Below are 19,470 nucleotides of genomic sequence, written 5' to 3'. Positions count from 1 at the left end.
GGGTCTCTTCCATTTTCACATAGTGGTCCAGACAGTGGTTATGGGTTGCATCCATTTCGCTAGGGCTTTGAAGATGGCGGCTATGGAGAATGCTCCATCATCTGAATGAATCTAACCTTGTCGATCATCTCTGTTGTTGATTTTCGGAGGAGGGAGAGCAACAATTTTCGCACACACATCTTCAGATAGGTACGTTTTAAGTTTTGTCACGTTCCACTCTCCTCTTTCATCGCTCCAATCTCTCACGACGCTTTCCTCATCAACATCAATTTGGAGGGAAAAATTTTGCAGGATTCCAGCCCCCTTCGACCTAGTTGTCATGCCAAAACTTCGTTGTTGCTCCATTTCCAACAAAAGAGATGGTATGATTGTAGAATTTTGACCAAATTTTGATAAGCTCCTTCCACAGCTTAGAATCTAATTTTCTAGTTGAAGGTGTAGCAGTGAATGTGTTTCAATTGTATTTTTTACTGAGAATATGAGCCCATAAGGCATTTCTTTTAGTTGTCAAATGGCATGTATAAGAAAGCTTCGTTCATTAACTCCAAGTTCCTAAATTCTAAGCCTCCATCATGTTTTGGTAAATGATAAACTCCATTGTATTGTCATTAATTGTGCTAAAAAGTATAGAGTTTTAGCAACTTTTTTGTATAATTTTGGGCAATTAAATGAGTTTTTTAAATCTTGCTTCCGATGAAGTTACGTGTGAAAAATATATTTTTTGTGCTCTTAATTATTAATTTTTATGCCATTCAATGACATGATTAAATTTATTTAAGTGTTTCAGGGTTACTGTATATTAATAGTTTCAAATGATTAAAAAGAATGGAGCAAAAAAGCGTATTCGAAAAGCGATTCGGGTGATAACTCGCATGAGCGAACATCTCTCGCATAAGCGAGCAATTTGCACAGGTGGCCTTTCCACACGTGAGCGAGTTACTTACGCAAGACACACTTCCTTGCATACGCGAAATCCTCACGTGTGCGAGCTTTTTCTGCGTGTGTGAGACGGACCCACGTACTTTGTTTAATGAAACACATGCATCTTTATTTTTGGACCACAAAAAGTCCCAAAGCTCAAAAGTATTTAAGTGAAAAATGCAGTGAGTTTGAGAGTAGGTAGTCTTAGTTTTAGTTTTATTATGATGTTTTGATAAATTCTAGAGAGCGAAGTTCCAACTTCTCTCTAGAATTCTTAGGATTTTACTTAGTTTTTTCTCTAATTTTAGTTTTTAATCTTGTTTTAGTTTAATTTTAATTATATTTTCTTGTTCTACTACCTTAGTTTATTAACTTTTTCTTGTTTGTTCTTGTTTATATTATTTTAGCTTATGAACTGTTGTTGAATTTGTAATTTTCCTTTGATATTTATGTTTTCTTATTGTTTTATTGGAGTTGTTATTATTACTTTCTTGCATTGAATAGTTGTAGATTTTATTAATTCATGCAATTTATGATGCTTTTTTTTATACCTACCAAGTGTTTGATGAAATGTCTCTTTTAGTTTTAGAGTAGAATTTTGCATTCTTGACTTAGGTTAGTAAATTGGGTGACCTTGAGTTAATAATGTACAAGTTGATTGATAATTTAGAGATTTTAATTAATCCTGTTTCCGTTGGCGATAATCTTTTACTAATTCATTAAACCCGGTTGACTTTTCTCGCCATTTGGAGGTTGACGAATTAGGTTTGCTCTTTGCAATTATCATGTTGTGGTTAGTGACAAGGATAGTGATCCTTAACCATCAACCCTTGCCAAGATCTTTCTTAGTTAATTTCCTTAATTATCTTAGTTTAATTCCCTTTGCCATTTAGTTATTACTTGCTCATTTAATTTTTTGCTATTTATATTTATGTTTATTGCAATCAAAACCTCCGATCTCTCATAGCCAACGATGAGTACTCGATTGCAATTTCTAGGGAGAACGATCCGGGATTAAACTCCTGGTTATTGATTCGAAATTTTTTGACATTTTAATTGAACTTTGAAGAATGTTGAATTCTAGTTTAGAGCTACAATGAAACTTGAGCTTTATAATTTGTGAATTTCTAAACCAGTGTTTAGCCCTTATCAATAAACATAGGGTTTTCCAATTAATGGCATGCAGTCTTCTTTTATCTTTTGTGTATCCCCATATGAAATTTCTCTGTGCCTTCTCTATCTCTTTGCAAATAGCTTTGGAAACTCTATCGTGTTGCATGTCGAAATGAATGTCGGGACTTATGACGGCTTGGGCTAGCGTAACTCTATCAGAAAAAGATAATACTTTACTCTTCCAACTTTTCAACTTGCCATTAATTCTTTCCAAGACCACACTGAAATTGTCTTTCCCTTTTCTGTTGTTGTTGAGCATTGCTCCTAGGTATCTTCCCAGAGTCTTGTTCTCTTTAAACTCAGACTTTTTCAAGATCTTTAATCTGGTCGATGTTGGAGTATTCTTAAAGAGCACAATAGATGATTTATTGTTATTAATCCGCAGCCCAGCTACTTCATAAAATAGTCCAAAAGTCCTTTGATGTTTTCCATTTGTTGTGTTATTGCTTTCGCGAAAAGGAGCAAATCATCAGTGAACATTAGATGGAGCAGTTGTGTCCCATTTCTTCCAAATTCAAACGGGTTCTATTTACCATCAATCACATTCCTTTCAATAAGTTGGGATAATTTATCCATGAAAAAAAATAGGTAAGGAGATAGAGGGTTTCCTTGCCTAATGTCTCTTGTAGGGATAAAATTATCTATTTTACTACCGTTCCATAACACCTAGTTGACCGTAGTGACCCCTTTCATGATGATATTGACCAACCGTTGGGGAAATCCAAATTCTTTAAGTCTATAATTCATGAAACTCCACCTAATTTTTATTGCCATATAGCATTTTCTACCTCTAATCCTTTTCATTGAATGCATGATATAACATCCTACCACACGAAATTTTACACTTAAGTCATAAATCAGAGGTGGCGAGGTATTACAACTTCTAAAACAAAAGACGTATATAAGTATAATTGAAATAAATTGTAACTAGAAGCCTTGAAAGAAGCTAAGAAAAAGCGCCACAGAAGATCGCATCACTCATGTCCGGTTAAGTGTAAAACGGATAAACAAGGTTGAAAAAAAGGATAAACATATATAAAGATCAGAGTTCCAAAAGATATAAATATCACATTCCAAACTCGACCTGTGAAGCTAAGGCCAGCCAGAGTTTACATATATATATATAAATATATATATATATATATATATATATATATATATATATATATATATATATATATATATATCCAAAAGAATCCAGAAAACAAAGTACAAAATATGTTTCTCCAAGTCAACCTCTAAAAGGGACAAACATACAAGTTATATACAAAAGAGAACTTAACTACATATATACAATCTAAACACAAAAAGTAAAGGCCCAAAACATAGTTCTTCACTCCCAAAGGATCTCCAGAATGCTCAGCAAGGTGCCTCTCGACCTGCATCTAAAAAACAGCAAAATATGTATGGAATGAGAACTGAGGGTTCTCAACATGGTAAAGGTTCCCACATAGATAATATATAAGGTAGCGAAAAATCTAAAGACATTCCTAGAACTTTGACAACTCAAATCAAACTTAAAGTTTATACCAAACTAGAAATCTTGGTAATCTATCTAAGGGATTCTAGTTCTAAGCTAATTATTCACTTTTTGTCTCCTTCAAACTTACCAACCACCATGCATAGAACAACCTTCATCACGCCTCCAACACCTGAGGGCTCTCTCAGAATACAAACACATATAAAACAGACAAAGAAAATACAGGTATAGATAGCAGTTACAACAAATAGATCAGATAACTGTTAACCACAGTCAAGCAATTAGACAAGCCAAAACAAAGGCAAACTCATACAAAACACACAAATACATATGCTAAATGCCTAATCTTACTAGCCGTGAACTCACGGGTCAGTTAAACTGTCAGAACCCAACACACTCGGTAGCTAACCCGGATATGATCTCTAGGTTGCGCATCTCTAGGAGAACCATAAACAAAGGAGAGTGCCTTTCTACCTTCTTCTAAAAGTAGAACGAAGGAGTGTGCCTTTTTCACCTTGCAACTAGAGAAAAATGTGGGAAAAATAATATGAAAGAGTATGCTTTTCCACCTTCCCCACATCCATTACGCACTGAGTAAGCAGGACTATGCCACCATTCTTGATAGGAATCAATAAACTTTCCATTCACAGTCACAAATCAAACCTCATCATTCTTAATCATGTCTCATTCATCATATTTAATATCTCATCAAGCTAATAATTCACGTTTCAAATCTCCTTCAATACCAATTCTACCTTTCTTAACATACTTACCATTTCTCTGTAGCCTAAAACCTAGTTATTGGACCTTAAACAAGGCTTTAAGAGGTTTGAAAAAGTTAGAGGAATTATTGATAGTTCAAAAATTATGAATTTTCAACAAAACAGTGGTTACGAAAGTTTACAAGCTTGCCAGGAAGGTCAAACGATTAAAAATAAGGTTTTAGTGCAAAATAGGACATCGTGCGTATGCATCATTGCGGTACATACGCATGCACCAGACGAGCTTCCCTTAATGTGCATGCGCACACCCCTCGTGCGTACGCACGCGCTTCCCCACATGCTCTGGTCTATGCATACGCACACATACCAGAGTTTCTAGTTTTTAGAAATTCCTACGGAATTCAATTTTATAACCTAAACTTCAAACGCGCATAACTTTTTTTGTTAATAATCAATTTTTACCAAAGTTTACAAACCTCAAACTTCCCAAAATCCTCAAAACTAACCAAATCATTCATAACCAAAAGCAACCTCAACATTTACATATACTACCAAATACTAGTATCCTAATTATTAATCTTTCAACCCCCCTAGATTGTAAACTTTCATGTTCAACTCATCATCAACAAATCCAATACACATCACATATATACACATTCCATCATACTTATCATACCTCACACATATATATACATTTCATCCACATTACTCATCACATTCACATATATATACAACCCATCACATCCAACAATTCAAAGCGTTCAAGATTATCGTATGGCATCCAACCTAAGTTTTCACGCTACATTATATATTAGCTACGAAAAACCAAAATCATACCTTAGCCGATTCTTCCTTATGCTCGGAACACCTCAAACCTTCTCCTCCATGAGCTCCAAGTCTCCAATTATCAAATCAACAAGCTTAACCACCAGAATTTTGTTTCAAACCACCAATTGGACTCCAAATCAACATGAAACTCAATCTAATGCATACAATATCACTAGAATTAACATAGGGTTCACTAATCCAAAAATTCACAAAGGTTTAATAGTTTTTTACCGTATCCACGAATGATTGAGACAAAATTCAGTAATTTCTCACCACTAGAGCACACCTAGCATCATCAAACACACAAAATCCCTCGACATTCAATACCCAAAATTACGAAATTAAAGGGGGTGAAGACTAGGTAAGAAATCTCAAATTCCTTACCATTTTATTCTGATGGATTTAAAGAAAATTCTGAGACAAATGCGTGGCCGCTGATGGCTCATCAATCGGAACTCCGGATTGAAAGTTAGAAGGAATTGAAGTTAAAAGTGAAATGAAAGCTAGGGTTCCATGGCTTCCCCTTTCTTCCTTCAGCATGCTTCAATGTGATTATGGGGAAGAAAAATTGAGTTAAGCTATTTATATATTAGACCTTGGGTCCAGTTTGGGCCTGATCTGATCGGTTCAGTCTGTTAGTCCAGTTTTGGGTCAAATCTTTAAAACTAGTGTTAAAAATCCGTATTTTAAATATTTTTACTTCTCTAAACTATAAACTTAATTTTATAATTTTTTTTGGATAATAATTAATTTATTAATTAACTATTGATTAATTTTTTGAATTTTACACATGACTTCTTTCACAATAAGAATATTGTCATGAATTTGTCGTCCTAATATGAAGCTTGATTGATGGGGAGAGATTCTGTCACCAAGAAAAATGTTTTATTCGCTGAACAAGGATTTTGGTGATGATTCTGCACTTCACGTTGCACAAAGCAATTGATCTGAATTGATCAATGAACTCTGGGTGCTGTACTTTTAGAATGAGTGCTAGCAAAGTAGTGTTTATATCCTTGATAAAGGTAGGATTAGCCTTGCAAGCTTTGACAAAGCTGCGAGTCTTCTCTTTAGTAATTTTCCAATTATTTTTTAAGAAGGCTGCAGGGAATTCGTCTTCTCCAGAAGCTTTTAGAGACCCAATGCTAAACAAACCTTTCTTTATTTCTATTCTGTCGGCATCGCTTCTAGGTACCTGTAGTTTGAACAATCAAAAATAGATATGTCACTAGTGTTTAAATTTATAGGACTAGTAATTACCTCCTCTTTGTAGAGCTTTTGATAGAAGTTGGAGATGTGATTCTTTAATTGTTATTCTTCTTCTATCCAATTTTCTCATTGATCTCTGAGCTTTAGAATCTTATTTTTCCTTCTTATAATAATGGTCCTAGTATGATAGAACTTCGTATTTTGGTCTCCATCCAATATTCATTGTTCCCTTGATTTTTAAAGCCAAAAGGCCTTTTCTTTGTCAAGGATCTCATTAAGCTCCTTATTGAAGGATGCTTCAAGTTCATCCAAAAAATGGTTACGACTGTAGCTATTGCTTCTTTGAATACCTGCCAACCTGTTTAAAATAGTTCTTTTAATTTTAAAGATGTTTGCAAACGTTTCTGAATTCCACTTTTTGAGCTCTTCTCTAATATTGGATAAGGTCGAGTTAAGATTGTTACTATTGCTCTAATGGTTGTTCAAAAAGGATTCATATTTTGGGTGAAAAGTCCACATAATTTCAAATCTAAAAGGTATATTCTCTCTTTGGTTGATGTCGGTGCTGTCCTTTATGAGGAGAGGGTGATAGTCGAATTTTGTTCTAGAAAGAACTCTCACAACTGCTTCTTGGTACTTGAGCCTCCATTCTGTATCAGAGAGTGCCCTATCCATCCTTTTAAAGAATATCATATCTATTCCATACACGTCCCTTCCAAGTATATCTACTCTCTATAAAGCCAAAATCAATAAATCTATAGCTATTTATCCAATTGGCAAACTGGTTGTAGCTTTTAATATCCACTAAGTTGCCTCTCTTTTTTTCATTTGCTTTTTTGATCTCATTCAAATCACCAACCAAGACCCAAGGTTTATAAATGCATCTAGCAATGTTATAAAGTCCTGGCCAAAGAAGTTTTCTGATGTGAGGGTGTGGACTAGTGTATACAGCCATTAAGAATTCATCTTCCTTATCAGGCACTTTGATCTTTACATGAATGTATTGATAATTAGTCTCCAAAGGGGTGATAGTAAAAGCATTACCATTCCAGAGGATCTAGATTCCACCAACGAACTCTTTTGTTTCTTCAATGATATAATTTTCGAAACCCAAATTCCTTATAACATTCTTAAATCTTTTGCTACTCATTTTCGTTTCAATATGAATAACCAAGTCAGGTTTGTACTATTTGTAAATCTCTTTATAGGTACAGCTAAAAGCCTTGTTAACCCTCCTCTCACATTCCATGAGAGAATAATCATTAAATCAAGACTTAGTTGATTTGCATATCAGCAGATTTTCCATCTCTCAAAATGCTACAATCAGGTATTTCAAAATTGACAAGTCTGATTAGATTTTTTATATCAATTTTCATAAACTATTTTATGGATCTTTCCTTCTCTCCTGGATCTGGGGGTTTATCTTCTCCATTTTGAGGCTGTTGGTCTTGCTCCCCTTCAAATTCTTCTTCAATAAGTTCCAGATTGGTGCGCGAAATTGTGAACAATACTTTTCACAACTCTCATAATCCCCGGTCATGAACCCCAAGAACTTGGTGTTCAATACCATGGCATTACACAACTTCGCACAACTAACCAGCAAGTGCACTGGGTCGTCCAAGTAATAAACCTTACGCGAGTAAGGGTCGATCCCACGGAGATTGTTAGTATGAAGCAAGCTATGGTCATCTTGTAAATCTTAGTTAGGCAAACTCAAATGGATGTATGATGATGAACGAAATAAACATAAAGGTAAAGATAGAGATACTTATGTAATTCATTGGTAGGAACTTCAGATAAGCGCATGAAGATGCCTTCCCTTCCGTTTCTCTGCTTTCCTACTGTCTTCATCCAATCCTTCTTACTCCTTTCCATGGCAAGCTCATGTAGGGTTTCACCATTGTCAGTGGCTACCTCCCATCCTCTCAGTGAAAACGTTTGCCTATGCTCTGTCACAGCATGGGGTAATTAGCTGTCGGTTCTCGGTCAGGCCGGAATAGAATCCATCGATTCTTTTGCGTCTGTCACTAACGCCCCGCCTGCTAGGAGTTTGAAGCACGTCACAGTCATTCAATCATTGAATCCTACTCAGAATACCACAGACAAGGTTAGACCTTCCGGATTCTCTTGAATGCCGCCATCAGTTCTAGCCTATACCACGAAGACTCTGATCTCACGGAATGGTTGGCTCGTTTGTCAGACGAGCACTCGGTTGTCAGGCGATCAACCATGCATCGTGCAATCGGAAATCCAAGAGATATTCACCCAATCGAATGTAGAACGGAGGTGGTTGTCAGTCACACGTTCATAGGTGAGAATGATGATGAGTGTCACGGATCATCACATTCATCAAGTTGAAGAACAAGTGATATCTTAGAACAAGAACAAGCGGAATTGAATGAAAGAACAATAGTAATTGCATTAATACTCGAGGTACAGCAGAGCTCCACACCTTAATCTATGGTGTGTAGAAACTCCACCGTTGAAAATACATAAGAACAAGGTCTAGGCATGGCCGAATGGCCAGCCTCCCAGTGATCTAAGATAGCATAAAAATGAAGATAGCTACCAAAGTCTCCGAATACAATAGTAAAAGGTCCTACTTATAGAGAACTAGTAGCCTAAGGTTTACAGAAATGAGTAAATGACATAAAAATCCACTTCCGGGCCCACTTAGTGTGTGCTTGGGCTGAGCAATGAAGCATTTTCGTGTAGAGACTCTTCTTGGAGTTAAACGCCAGCTTTAGTGCCAGTTTGGGCGTTTAACTCCCATTTTGGTGCCAGTTCCAGCGTTTAACGCTGGGATTTCTGAGGGTGACTTTGAACGCCGGTTTGGGCCATCAAATCTTGGGCAAAGTATGGACTATCATATATTGCTGGAAAGCCCAGGATGTCTACTTTCCAACGCCGTTGAGAGCGCGCCAATTGGGCTTCTGTAGCTCCAGAAAATCCACTTCGAGTGCAGGGAGGTCAGAATCCAACAGCATCTGCAGTCTTTTTTAGTCTCTGAATCAGATTTTTGCTCAGGTCCCTCAATTTCAGCCAGAAAATACCTGAAATCACAGAAAAACACACAAACTCATAGTAAAGTCCAGAAAAGTGAATTTTAACTAAAAACTAATAAAAATATACTAAAAACTAACTAGATCTTACTAAAAACATACTAAAAACAATGCCAAAAAGCGTACAAATTATCCGCTCATCACAACACCAAACTTAAATTGTTGCTTGTCCTCAAGCAACTGAAAATCAAATAAGATAAAAAGAAGAGAATATGCAATGAATTCCAAAAACATCTATGAAGATCAGTATTAGTTAGATGAGCGGGGCTTTTAGCTTTTTGCTTCTGAATAGTTTTGGCATCTCACTCTATCCTTTGAAATTCAGAATGATTGGCTTCTTTAGGAACTCAGAATCCAGATAGTGTTATTGATTCTCCTAGTTAAGTATGATGATTCTTGAACATAGCTACTTATTGAGTCTTGGCTGTGGCCCAAAGCACTCTGTCTTCCAGTATTACCACCGGATACATACATGCCACAGACACATAATTGGGTGAACCTTTTCAGATTGTGACTCAGCTTTGCTAGAGTCCCCAATTAGAGGTGTCCAGGGTTCTTAAGCACACTCTTTTTGCCTTGGATCACAACTTTATTTCTTTCTTTTCTCTCTTTTTTTTCGTTTTCTTTTCTTTTTCTCTTTTTTTTTTGAATTTTTTTTATTGCTTTTTCTTGCTTCAAGAATCATTTTTATGATTTTTCAGATCCTCAGTAACATGTCTCCTTTTTCATCATTCTTTCAAGAGCCAACATTCATGAACCACAAATTCAAGATACATATGCACTGTTTAAGCATACATTCAGAAAACAAAAATATTGCCACCACATCAAAATAATTAAACTGTTATAAAATTCAAAATTCATGCAATTCTTTCCTTTTCAATTTAAGCACGTTTTTATTTAAGAAAGGTGATGGATTCATAGGACATTCATAACTTTAAGGCATAGACACTAAGACACTAATGATCACAAGACACAAACATGGATAAACATAAGCACTAAAATTTGAAAAACAGAAGAATAAAGAACAAGGAAATCAAGGAAGGGGTCCACCTTAGTGATGGCGGCTCTTTCTTCCTCTTGAAGATCCTATGGAGTGCTTGAGCTCCTCAATGTCTCTTCCTTGTCTTTGTTGCTCCTCCCTCATGATTCTTTGATCTTCTCTAATTTCATGGAGGATGATGGAGTGTTCTTGGTGCTCCACCCTTAGTTGTCCCATGTTGGAACTCAATTCTCCTAGGGAGGTGTTTAGTTGCTCCCAATAGTTTTGTGGAGGAAAGTGCATCCCTTGAGGAATCTCAGGGATCTCATGATGAGTGGGGTCTCTTGTGTGCTCCATCCTCTTCTTAGTGATGGGCTTGTCCTCATCAATAGGGATGTCTCCCTCTATGTCAACTCCAACTGAATAACAGAGGTGACAAATGAGATGAGGGAAGGCTAACCTTGCCAAGGTAGAGGACTTGTCCGCCACCTTATAGAGTTCTTGGGCTATAACCTCATGAACTTCTATTTCTTCTCCAATCATGATGCTATGAATCATGATAGCCCGGTCTATGGTAACTTCAGACCGGTTGCTAGTGGGGATGATTGAGCGTTGTATAAACTCCAACCATCCTCTAGCCACGGGTTTGAGGTCATGCCTTCTCAATTGAACCGGCTTTCCTCTTGAATCTCTCTTCCATTGGGCGCCCTCTTCACATATGACTGTGAGGACTTGGTCCAACCTTTGATCAAAGTTGACCCTTCTAGTGTAAGGATGTTCATCTCTTTGCATCATAGGCAAGTTGAACGCCAACCTTACACTTTTCGGACTAAAATCCAAATATTTCCCCCGAACCATAGTAAGATAATTCTTTGGATTCGGGTTCACACTTTGGTCATGGTTCTTGGTGATCCATGCATTGGCATAGAACTCTTGAACCATCAAGATTCCGACTTGTTGAATGGGGTTGGTAAGGACTTCCCAACCTCTTCTTCGGATCTCATGTCGGATCTCCGGATATTCACCCTTTTTGAGTGAAAAAGGGACCTCGGGGATTGGTGGACGAAATTGTGATCCTTAATTAATGGCTCTTTGGCATGTGCCAAAGAGAACTAATTTAACTAACTGATTACTTTCTTTTCACAACTCCGTTCAACTAACCAGCAAGTGCACTGGGTCGTCCAAGTAATACCTTACGTGAGTAAGGGTCGATCCCACAGAGATTATTGGCTTGAAGCAATCAATGTTATTTTATTGATCTTAGTCAGGAGGCTAATAAAGTTAATTGGATTTATTTGTAAAAAGCCAAACTACAAACTACTTAAAATTGTAAGTTAAAATAATAGAGAATAATAGCGTTACTTGTTGTGCAGTAATGGGAGATATGTTGGAGTTTTGGAGATGCTTTGTCCTTTGAGCTTCAACTCTTCCTTGAAATCCTCTTCTCACACGCAAGTTCCTTCCATGGCAAGCTCTATGTAGGGTGTCACCGTTGTCAGTGGCTACTTCCCATCCTCTCAGTGAAAACGTTCCTATGCTCTGTCACAGCACGGCTAATCATCTGTCGGTTCTCAATCAGGTTGGAATAGAATCCATTGATTCTTTTGCGTCTGTCACTAACGCCCAGCCCTCAGGAGTTTGAAGCACGTCACAGTCATTCAGTCCCGGAATCCTACTCGGAATACCACAGACAAGGTTTAGACTTTCCGGATTCTCATGAATGCCGCCATCAATCCGGCTTATACCACGAAGATTCTGTTGGGGAATCTAAGAGACATTCATTCAATCTGATGTAGAACGGAGGTGGTTGTCAGGCACACGTTCATGGATTGAGGAAGGTGATGAGTGTCACGGATCATCACCTTCTTCACAATTAAGCGCGAATAAACATCTTAGATAAGAACAAGCGTGTTTGAATGGAAAACAAAGGAATTGTATTAAATCATCGAGACGCTGCAGAGCTCCTCACCCCCAACAATGGAGTTTAGAGACTCATGCCGTCACAAAGTATGTAATTCAGATCTGAAAATGTCATGAGGTACGAGAAATGTCTGTAAAAGTTGTTTAAATAGTAAACTAGTAACCTAGGTTTACAGAAAATGAATAAACTAAGATAATTGGTGCAGAAATCCACTTCTGGGGCCCACTTGGTGTGTGCTGGGGCTGAGACTAAAGCTTTCCACGTGTAAAGACCTTTCTTGGCGTCAAACTCCAGGTTATGACGTGTTTTGGGCGTTCAACTCCGGATCATGACGTTTTTCTGGCGTTTAACTCCAGACAGCAGCATGAACTTGGCGTTTAACGCCAAGTTACGTCGTCTATCCTTGCGCAAAGTATGGATTATTATATATTGCTGGAAAGCCCTGGATGTCTACTTTCCAACGCCGTTGAGAGCGCGCCATTTGGACTCCTGTAGCTCCAGAAAATCCATTCCGAGTGCAGGGAGGTCAGGATCCAACAGCATCAGCAGTCCTTTTTCAGCCTAAGTCAGATTTTTGCTCAGCTCCCTCAATTTCAGCCAGAAAATACCTGAAATCACAGAAAAACACACAAACTCATAGTAAAGTCCAGAAATATGATTTTTGCCTTAAAACTAATATTATTTTACTAAAAACTAACTGAAACATGCTAAAATCTACATGAAATTACCCCCAAAAAGCGTACAAAATATCCGCTCATCAGGGAACCCAACTTAAACTGTTGCTTGTCCTCAAGCAACTAGATGAATAAAATAGGTTCTAACATAAGTTAAGAAGTAATAATATTTTAGAGTTTTAAATGAAGCTCATATTCTTATTAGATGAGCGGGGCTTGTAGCTTTTTGTCTCTGAACAGTTTCGGCATCTCCCTGTATCTTTAGAATTTCAGAATAATTGGCATCCTTAGGAACTCAGAATTCAGATAGTATTATTGATGCTCCTAGTGTAGTATGTTGATTCTTGAACACAGTTATTTTATGAGTCTTGGCTGTGGCCCTAAACACTTTGTTTTCCAGTATTACCACCAGATACACAAATGCCACAGACACATAACTGGGTGAACCTTTTCAGATTGTGACTTAGCTTTGCTAAAGTCCCCAGTTAGTGGTGTCCAGAGCTCTTAAGCACACTCTTTTGCTTTGGATCACGACTTTAACCACTCAGTCTCAAGCTTTTCACTTGGACCTTCATGACACAAGCACATGGTTAGGGACAGCTTGATTTAGCCGCTTAGGCCTGGATTTTATTTCCTTGGGCCCTCCTATCCATTGATGCTCAAAGCCTTGGATCCTTTTTTCTCTTGGCTAGTGCTCATGGCTTGTTTTTTTTCTTTTTTTTTTGAACTGCTTTTTCTTGCTTCAAGAATCAATTTCATGATTTTTCAGATCATCAATAATATTTTTCGTGTTCCTCATCCTTTCAGGAGCCAATATTCATCAAATTCAAAGTACATTTTATGCACTGTTCAAGCATTCATTCAGAGAACAAAAAGTATTGCCACCACATATAATTAATTATAAATTTTATTATTAAGAACTCGAAAAATATAGATTACTTCTTAATTCTAAAAAAAATCTACTACTTTATTCATGCCTGATGATGATGAGAAAAATAAATTATAGCTTAATTGGAAATAAAATCAAAATAGACATACTAATTACTACTACTACTATATAATTTCTAAGGTAGAATCCTATAATAATACTATCACAGAGTTAAAGCTGGAATTAGAACTTAACAACCTGTATTTTGGGAAGTGGATGTTCCTCTGGTCTGTGGGGTGCCTTCAAGAATTAATTTCTGACACTTCAGCTCCCTTAAGTTCACATCCTTGCTCTTCCTGTTCTCTTAGATGCCATGATCTTAATGAGTTTTAGCTCAGTGATCATGGCAAATCACACCAAACTTAGAAGGTTGCTTGTCCTCAAGCAAAAGAAAGGAAAGGAGAGGAGTAGAAGGAGAGGCATTTTCATAAAAAGATAAGATGAGTTGAAAAAGATAAAAAGATTTGAAAAAGAATTGGATTGGAAAAAGATTTGTGTTGATGAATTAAGATACATTTGATATTTTTGAAAAAAAGGATTTTAGAAATTAGGGTTCTTAGAAAACCAATTTGATTTTGAAGGATGACATTTTGAAACATGTTTATGCAAGAAATCATGAATTGAAACTTAAAAATTTAGAAAAATTGTAAAGAAAAACGAATTTTACCTCCTCCCCACCATCCTGGCGTTAAACGCCCACATGGTGCATGTTTTGGGCGTTTAACGCCCAAATGCTGCTTCTCCTGGGCGTTCAACGCCCATTTGGTGCTTCTTTCTGGCGTTGAACGCCAGGAAGTCCTTCTTTACTGGGCGTTTTTCTAAACGCCCAGAATGCTAGCAGATTGGCGTTAAACGCCCAGAAGGTGCATCTTTCTGGCGTTTAACGCCCAGAAGATGCTCCTTTCTGGCGTTTAACGCCCAGAAGGCTACCCTTACTGGCGTTAAACGCCCAGTGGTTGCTTCTTTTGGGCGTTTAACGCCCAAAGTGTTTCTTACTGGCTTTTTCATGCCAGTGAGCTTCCAAATTTCTCTGTAACTCTTGAGACTTCAATAAATTTGCTATTTCACCTTTGAAGATACTTAGACCTAAACCTGTAAAGAAAGGAAATTTATTTAATTAGTAATTAAACTTTGTACATGGCTGGGTTGCCTCCCAGCAAGCGCTTCTTTAATGTCATTAGTTGGACTATTACTGAGTTTTAATCAAGTCTCAGTTTTGAGCATTCTTGCTCAAAATTGCCTTCAAGATAGTGTTTGACTCTTTGTCCATTAACAATGAACTTTTTGTTAGAGTCACTATCCTGAAGTTCTATGTATCCATATGGTGATACGCTTGTGATTACATATGGACCTCTCCACCGGGATTTTAATTTCCCAGGGAATAATTTGAGCCTTGAATTAAATAGCAGAACTTTCTGTCCTGGCTCAAAGACTCTGGATGACAATTTCTTATCATGCCATCTTTTTGCTTTCTCTTTGTAAATTTTTGCATTTTCGAAAGCATTGAGTCTAAATTCCTCTAGCTCATTTAACTGGAGTAATCGTTTTTCTCCAGCTAACTTGGCATCAAGGTTCAGGAATCTGGTTGCCCAATAGGCCTTGTGTTCCAGTTCCACTGGCAAGTGACATGCCTTTCCATACACCAGCTGGTACGGAGAGGTCCCTATAGGGGTCTTAAATGCTATTCTGTATGCCCATAGAGCATCATCCAAGCTTCTTGCCCAATCCTTTCTACGGTTAATTACAGTCCGTTCCAGGATTCTTTTAAGTTCTCTATTTGAGACTTCAGCCTGCCCATTAGTTTGTGGGTGATATGGAGTAGCCACCCTGTGGTTGACTCCATAACGTACTAGAGCAGAGTAGAGCTATTTATTACAGAAATGAGTGCCCCCATCACTGATTAACACTCTAGGGATACCAAATCTGCTGAAGATATGTTTCTGGAGGAATTTTAACACTGTTTTAGTGTCATTAGTGGGTGTTGCAATAGCCTCCACCCATTTGGATACATAATCCACTGCCACCAGAATATAGGTGTTTGAGTATGATGGTGGAAAAGGTCCCATGAAGTCAATGCCCCATACATCAAACAACTCAATCTCCAAGATTCCTTGTTGAGGCATGGCATAACTGTGAGGCAGGTTGCCTGATCTTTGGCAACTATCACAGTTAAGCACAAATGCTCGGGAGTCTTTATAGAGAGTAGGCCAGTAGAAGCCACTTTGGAGGACTCTTGTGGCTGTTCGTTCACTTCCAAAATGTCCTCCATACTGTGATCCATGGCAATTCCAAAGGATCTTCTGTGCTTCTTCTTTAGGCACACATCTACGGATTACTCCGTCTGCACATCTCTTAAAGAGATATGGTTCATCCCAAAGATAGTACTTTGCATCTGTGATTAATTTCTTTGATTGCATCTTACTGTACTCTTTGGGTATGAATCTTGCTGCCTTGTAGTTTGCAATGTCTGCAAACCACGGCACTTCCTGGACGGCTAGTAGTTGCTCATCCGGAAAGGTTTCAGAAATTTCAGTGAGAGGGAGGGACGCCCCTTCCACTGGTTCTATTCGGGACAGGTGATCTGCTACTTGATTCTCTGTCCCTTTTCTGTCTCTTATTTCTATATCAAACTCTTGCAGAAGCAACACCCATCTGATGAGTCTGGGTTTTGAATCCTGCTTTGTGAGTAGATATTTAAGAGCAGCATGATCAGTGTACACAATCACTTTTGATCCTACTAAGTAGGATCTGAATTTGTCAATGGCGTAAACCACTGCAAGTAGCTCTTTTTCTGTGGTTGTGTAATTCTTCTGTGCATCATTCAGCACACGGCTGGCATAGTAAATGACATGCAAATGCTTGTCATGCCTTTGTCCCAACACTGCACCAATGGCATGGTCACTGGCATCACACATCAGTTCGAATGGTAATGTCCAGTCTGGTGCAGAGATGATTGGTGTTGTAACCAATTTAGCTTTCAGAGTCTCAAATGCCTGCAGACACTCTTCATCAAAGATGAATGGCGTGTCTGCAGCTAGCAGGTTGCTCAGAGGTTTGGCGATTTTTGAAAAATCCTTTATAAACCTCCTGTAGAATCCTGCATGCCCTAGAAAGCTTCTGATTGCCTTAACATTAGCAGGTGGTGGTAATTTTTCAATTACTTCTACCTTAGCTTGGTCCACCTCTATTCCCTTGTTCGAAATTTTGTGCCCAAGGACAATTCCTTCAGTCACCATAAAGTGACATTTTTCCCAGTTTAAAACCAGGTTAGTCTCTTGGCATCTTTTCAGAACAAGTGCTAAATGGTTAAGGCAGGAGCTGAATGAGTCTCCAAATACTGAAAAGTCATCCATGAAGACTTCCAGAAATTTTTCCACCATATCAGAGAAAATTGAGAGCATGCACCTCTGAAAGGTTGCAGGTGCATTGCACAGGCCAAATGGCATCCTTCTGTATGCAAATACTCCAGATGGGCATGTGAATGCTGTTTTCTCCTGATCCTGGGGATCTACTGCAATTTGATTATAACCTGAATATCCATCCAGGAAGCAGTAGTATTCATGACCTGCTAGTCTTTCTAGCATTTGGTCTATGAATGGTAAAGGAAAATGATCCTTTCTGGTGGCTGTATTGAGCCTTCTGTAATCAATGCACATACGCCACCCTGTAACTGTCCTTGTAGGAACCAGTTCATTTTTTTCATTATGAACCACTGTCATGCCACCCTTCTTAGGGACAACTTGGACAGGGCTCACCCAGGGGCTGTCAGAAATAGGATAAATAATCCCAGCCTCTAGTAATTTAGTGACCTCTTTTTGCACCACTTCTTTCATAGCTGGATTCAGCCGCCTTTGTGGTTGAACCACTGGCTTGGCGTCATCTTCCAACAAGATTTTGTGCATGCACCTGGCTGGGCTAATGCCCTTAAGATCACTAATGGACCACCCAAGAGCTGTCTTGTGCGTCCTTAGCACTTGAATTAGTGCTTCCTCTTCCTGTGGCTCTAAGGTAGAGCTTATAATTACAGGAAAGGTTTCACCTTCTCCCAGAAATTCATATTTCAGGGATGGTGGTAATGGTTTGAGCTCAGGTTTTGGAGGTTTCTCCTCTTCTTGAGGGATTTTCAGAGGTTCTATTATCTTCTCTGATTCCTCCAAATCAGGCTGAACATCTTTAAAGATGTCCTCCAGCTCTGATTCGAGACTCTCAGCCATATTGACCTCTCTTACCAGAGAGTCAATAATATCAACACTCATGCAGTCATTTGGAGTGTCTGGATGTTGCATGGCTTTAACAACATTCAACTTGAACTCCTCCTCATTGACTCTCAAGGTCACTTCCCCTTTTTGGACATCAATGAGGGTTCGGCCAGTTGCTAGGAAAGGTCTTCCTAGAATGAGAGTTGCACTCTTGTGCTCCTCCATTTCCAGCACCACAAAGTCAGTAGGAAAGGCAAATGGCCCAACCTTGACAATCATGTCTTCAATCACGCCTGATGGGTATTTAATGGAGCCATCAGCAAGTTGAAGACATATCCTGGTTGGTTTAATTTCTTCAGTTAAACCAAGCTTTCTGATAGTAGATGCAGGTATTAGATTGATACTTGCCCCAAGATCACATAAAGCTTGCTTGGTACAAACACCTTCTAATGTGCATGGTATCATAAAGCTCCCAGGATCTTTAAGCTTCTCAGGTAAGCTTTTCAGAATGACTGCACTGCATTCTTCGGTGAGGTAAACTTTTTCAGTTTCCCTCCAATCCTTCTTATGGCTTAAGATCTCTTTCATGAACTTAGCATAAGAAGGTATTTGCTCAAGTGCTTCTGCAAACGGAATCTTTATTTCAAGAGTCTTGAGATAGTCTGCAAAGCGGGCAAATTGCTTATCCTGTTCCGCTTGGCGGAGTTTTTGAGGATAAGGCATTTTGGCTTTGTATTCCTCAACCTTAGTTGCTGCAGGTTTATTACCTACAGAAGTGGGTTGGGAAGCCTTTTTAGAAGGGTTGTTATCAGCACTTGTATGTGACTGATCACCCACTGGCATTTGAATGCCAGGTGTGGAAGCTGGAGTGGCGTTAAACGCCACCTCCTTGTTTGTTACTGGCGTTTGGACGCCAGAACCATGTTCCATTTGGGCGTTCAACGCCAGATCCATGCTTGTTTCTGGCGTTGAACGCCAGGAATGAGCATGGTCTGGGCGTTCAGCGCCAGCTTTATCCCTTTCTGGGCTCTGCCTGACCTCAGAGGGATTTTGAGCAGCTATTTGTTCATTTCCTGTCTTCTTGCTGCTTTGAAGTGAGGTATTTAATGTTCTCCCACTTCTTAATTGAACTGCTTGGCATTCATCTGCTATTTGTCTTGACAGTTACTTTTCTGTCTGTTTTAATTGCACTTCCATGTTCCTGTTAGCCATTCTTGTTTCCTGTAACATTTCCTTGAATTCGGCTAGCTGCTGAGTTAGAAAGTCTAATTGCTGATTAAATTCATTAGCCTGATCCACCGGACTGAGTTCTGCAGTTACTGTTTTAGCTTCTTCTTTCATGGAAGATTCACTGTTTAGATACAGATGCTGATT

This window comes from Arachis hypogaea, chromosome 9 (genome assembly GCF_003086295.3).
Source record: "Arachis hypogaea cultivar Tifrunner chromosome 9, arahy.Tifrunner.gnm2.J5K5, whole genome shotgun sequence".
Taxonomy (NCBI): domain Eukaryota; kingdom Viridiplantae; phylum Streptophyta; class Magnoliopsida; order Fabales; family Fabaceae; genus Arachis; species Arachis hypogaea.
The sequence above is the reverse complement of the archived record's forward strand: the minus strand, read 5'-3'. Positions refer to the sequence as shown.